Raw genomic sequence first — 5,512 nt, 5'->3', positions numbered from 1 at the left:
GTTTGCATCCCACTAATGGGACAACTCCTTCAATTCTGCAATATGGGTTCCTTTAAATTTATGGGCACAGCTTTCTCTAGGATCTCAGTCCCACCCAACAGTCCTACAAGGTGTCCTTCTGGCCCTAGTGACTATTTCAGATCTTATCCACTTTAGTCAAATGTTTCATCCTTCTGAATTCTCAGCAAATAATGCCTCTTGCTTCACAATAAAAATAAATGTATGGGCCAGCCAGATGGCACAGTGGTTAAGGCAGCTGGATCCCACATGGCCTGCTGCACAATTCAAGTCCTGGGCCCAGTGACTTGGAAAACACATCAGGTGCCTGTGCCCATGTGTCCCAAATCCCAAGAGAATGGAAGAAAAGGTAGTACTGTATGGTCATTCTTTCTGGGAGTGCTTTCTCACTTTCTCTCTCTCTCTCTGCTCTCTCTATCTCTCTCAAGAGAGTGATTTGCCCTATTGTAAATGAAATAAATAAATATAAATTCTCAAGAACTTTTCCAACCAACCCTATAAAACCAACATCATTGTACTCATCCTCTTTACCTTCTCTCTTATCTAAGCTCACTCCTATTTGTATTCCTGGTCACATGTCCCCCTGATATTCTGTGAATTTCTCATTATAAATTATTGGATTTCTCTACTTCACTTTTCTTCTTTAACTAGGCTCTTCCCACTGACATTTAATTATATTTATGCTTCTCATTTTATTATGAAAAAGAACGAAAAATGTTCATTGTCAGTCTCCCTGATGCTCTTCCTCTTCTCATCGTTCTGAGACTCCATAGGGTCCCCTTCTGTATCTTCTCACATCCTCACATGGTACCCTTAGCCACTAGTCTACCCAAGACAGGACATTGTCAGAGCAACCCAAACCATTTCAGAAAGGCAAACTCTCACTGACATAGTGAAAAATTCAAAGGAAGACACTAACTTTCTATTTGGCTCTATCTAGGAATGTAACTAATGATACTGAAAATCCAGTCCTGTATTCTCTGTCTCTCAGCTCTGTTTTCCCTAGGTTCCTCCTTCATTACCAGTTAGACTCTCTCCATTAACAGCCAGAACAACTACCAGTAGCTCCAGATTTACAATGACCAGAATTCTAGAAAGAAAGAGACCAACATTCTGCACCCACCTCCCTCTTTTAAGATCTTAATTGACTTTATTTGTGATTCTAGAATCAGGCAACACTCCAGTCTATCATCTGCATCCCAGGACTAGGTTAAATTAAAGCACAGAAGCCACTGAATCTGAAGCCTTAATTGTAGCATTGTCTTGCCATGTGAAAGAGATAGACCTAAGCAAGGAAAAATGAAAAAGGGTAGTAGTTGTATTGAGATAGGAGTTAGACCCACTTACAGGTAGACAGAGTAAGGGGCCCAAAAGGAAGTCATTGTGTTTTTCTTTTTAATGAAATCCTTATATTTTTCTTGTATGATCTGGTTAATGTAAAATATGTACCCCTTGTACATATCTGTAAAAAATTTATAACTTCTGGGGCCAGCAGTTTCTGTGGTGGTTAAGGACACTGGACTCCCACTTGGTTGACAGTGGTTCAACTCCCGGACCTGGCAGCTTACTTTCTCATTCCTCCCCCCTTCCTCTCTCTTACTCTGTCTCTTTATGGTCAAGTTTAAATAAATGAATAAATAAATAAAGTTAAATAAAATGATTCTTTAAAAAATAATTTATAACTTTTTACTAATAAGGTAGGGATAGGGATATTGAGCATATAGATAGGATAAGACCAAGATGGAGTCACAGTGGCCGATTTCTCTGCCAAAAGCTGGCTACAATGGAACTCAGAGCAACTATAACTAAGGGCAGCAGTTTCTCTTTAGTAACTGTAGTCTAAGGAGAAGTACAGATTGCTAAAGTTAGCTGACTCCATGAAGAATAGGATACGAAATTACCCAGACTACCATGTAATTATTTTCTAAAGGCCAATTCCTTCTCAGTGAGCCAGCCCACTGAGCTCACTGCCTTGTCAGAGAGGTAGCCCATTGCTCAGACTGCTAGATAAAAACCCCTCACCTCCAACTCCTCTTCAGCAACCCATTCAGGGCTCCCTTCCACTGAATTGGAAGCGTTTTTCCCTTGCCTAATAAACACTGCTTTACTCTCCTCTTGGTGTCCACATCTCTAATTCTTTGTGAGTCAGACAAGAACCAGCACAGGTGTTGGGTCTGGTCACCCAACACCCCTATGTCAGTATGATAAGAAGTCCTGCTTTGAAGTCTTGAGAAAAGATGTCCACAGTGTGGAAAGAAACAGAGAAAGAGAGACAGCACCCCCGACAGGGTCTTGCCATTGTATCTACACTCAGCCTCAGCTAGCACCAGATCACGGGCATTCATATGCCCAGTGTACTCAGGGAGGTCTCTACACATGAATCCGGAACCTTCTAATGTTGGATTAATCTCACACAACATGACATTTATCACTGTACCACCTTCTAGCCTCAGCCTCCTCAGTTTCTTTCTTTTGTTTTTTAATTTGTTAGAAGGCATGTATGCTCAGCAGAGAGAGACAGAGAAAGAGAGAAAGAAAGAAAGCACCTCCACACATAGACATGGGAAATGGTAACTCTGCAATTCCTTCTCCATCTCTCCCTCCTTTTGGGATTTTGGGCACATGTGCATGTGCACATGCATGTGCAGGCACACACACACATACACACACACACCTCATGTGTCTTTCAAGCCATTGGGTCCAGGACTCAAGCAGCACAGCTGGCCAGTTGGGATTCAGCTACCCTACCCAGTATATCACTAGCTGGCTCAGATTCTTAATTAAAGTTTTGGAAAGTGCTTTTACCTTGTCCAAACTGATTAGAAACATATTCGTCAGAGTATTTTTAAATTCTTTTTATAACATCTTTGAATACTCAACACATTAGGATTATAGTTTCTTGCAAAAGCTTTCAGAAAGGCATGAGAATAAAGCAATTAACTGTGGAGAATAAAACAAAATAACTATGGCTAAATATCTGATAATAATTCGTAATAATAATATAATCATCAAGAAAATTTGTTTATTTCTATAGCATACAATTTAACATAATAACCAGAATTATGACAGATAATTTACAAGATTTCTAGAATTTCATACAACTTTTTGGAAAACATAGAAATAACACATTCATAAAATATAACTCAAAGCAAGTTAAGCATTTCTTATTTGATAATGCTTTCCATATAATTTAACACTTAAATATAATTGGTTTAAAATTTCTCTTTTGGACTTCAGGGGCTCTTTTAGAAAATTGGACCAGAAGTTTGAGATAAAAAGACGTGGTTTTGATTTTGAAAAGTTTGGTAAAAATACTAAAAGACTTAAAACACTGAATTAAATAGAATCGCAGGTTGCTGTAGAAATTAATTACTTTAACCCGAGTTAAGAGACTTCAAAAGTCAAATATAGGTTACACAGTTGTCAGCCATAAACTTTAAATATCAAGAAGATTCACTTAAGTACTCAAGACCTAATAAGAGGCAGCATAAGAGATTATCCTCTTTCTTAGGCCAATTAAGTAAAAGTTAAATAAAAACTTGTTTCTACACTTTTAAAAATATCCTGTAGTTTAACACAGTTTTGCACACTCTTGGAAGTGATGCTAGGACCACAGGCTCAACCACTGTGCTGAAAGTCAAACCTGAGCTTCCCATGTGGCTTCAATACCGTGCAATAGTGTCTTCTCGTGTTTGCCGCCGTGGCTGGGCCAACTTTCTTTTCTAAGCCTATAGAATAAAACTCTTTCCTGTTTTTCAGCAACATGAAGAATATCAGGCCAGCTGGCAGCATGGTGTTTAAGGTAGCTGGATCTCACATAGCTGACCTCATGGTTCAAATGCCAGATTTGGTGAGCTGAGAAACAGGCTGTATGTGTGTACCTGTGTGCCCAAAATTCCCAAAAGAGAGAAGACATTGCAGTGTGATTATTCTTCATGGAGAGGGCTTTTCTCACTTTCTCTCTCTTTCTTTATCTCTCTTTATCTCTCTCTCTCTCTCTCTCTCTCTCTTTCTCCCTGGCAAGTGTATGTACCCTCTGACAAATTAAATCACACACACACACACAGAGATGTAAGACATAGATATACAGACTGTCAATGGAAATAACCAAGCTCTGCAGAAATAATAGTTAATGTAGTTTATTCTAAGCATGAGATTGAGTGGCTGATCAGGAGAAAGACAAGTGTTTCTCGGTGTGCTCTGACACAGTGGTTCCTCTTATTAGGTTTTGAGAGTGAGAGTTCTCAATTAGAATAAAGAGTCTTTTACAGTGGCCTGGCCCTAAGAGGTGTGACACCCAGAAGCAGGAGGGGATGTGTGGGGGTGGATAGGGAACTGGCAGGTTACAAATGAGTTTGAAATGCTTGAAAAGAAAGCCTAAGTTCCAGTTCCTGAAGGAAAAATCAGCAAAAGAATGTCTGTGTTTACTTTTCTTCTTCTTCTTCTTCTTCTTATTATTATTATTATTTATACATTCAATCCCTATACATCATTTAGATTGTAAAGAGATGTTGCCTAGCGTGATATACACCTCAGTTCAGTTGAGAATACTATACACATCCTCAACAGGTAATAAATCACACCTCTGTCCTACAAATATCTTACCTCTCTATTTCTTTCTCCAAATTTCCTTTCCTGTGCTCTTCCACTCCCACACTCTCCTTCCACTTTGTTTCTAGTGTCCATAACAATTTTTAATGCTTTTATGTCCTCCAGTCTTTCAGTCTCTATAATAGAGTACAGACAGTCAGTATATGTTAAGTGGAGGCAATACAATGTCTCTCTTTCATAGCCTGACTTGCTTCGCTCTGCAACAAATCTTTCATATTCATCCATTTTCTATCAAATTCCAGTGCCATGTTGTTTTTTATGGCTGAATAATATCACATGGAGTATATGTGCCACACTTTTTCAATCCATTAATCCATTTGTAGACATTTGGGTTGGTTCCATCTCTTAGAAATCATAAATAATGCTGCAATAAATATAGCTGTGCAGGTGCTTTTCTGACTGAGCATTCTCCTGTCCACTGGGTAGATATCCAGGAGTGGAACTGCTGGATCATATGGTAGTTCTATTTGAAGTTCTTTGAGGAACCTCCATATTGTTCTCCATAGTGGTTGGACCAATTTACATTCCCACCAGCAACGTAAGAGTGTTCCCCTTTCACCACATTCCCTGCAGCACTTCTTATTATTATTTTTTAAGAAGTATTTTATTTAACTTTATTTTATTTATTTATTCATTTATTTATTTATTTATTTAATTTGTCCAGAGAGGGACAATCTTTGCCACTCCGACTGAGGTTAGGTGGTATCTCATTGTGGTTTTAATCTGCATTTTCCTTATGATGAGGGAAGTTGAACATTTCTTCATATCTTTTCTGGCTGTTTGTGCGACTTCCTTAGAGAGTTGTTCATTCAGTTTATTTTTCCAGCTTTAAATTGGGTAAATCATTTTCTTTTGGGTAAGGCACTCTGTGTATTCTAGTTTC

This window comes from Tupaia chinensis, unplaced genomic scaffold (genome assembly GCF_000334495.1).
Source record: "Tupaia chinensis unplaced genomic scaffold, TupChi_1.0 Scaffold000117_2, whole genome shotgun sequence".
In the NCBI taxonomy this organism is placed as follows: Eukaryota; Metazoa; Chordata; class Mammalia; order Scandentia; family Tupaiidae; genus Tupaia; species Tupaia belangeri.
Note: the sequence above shows the minus strand (reverse complement) of the source record.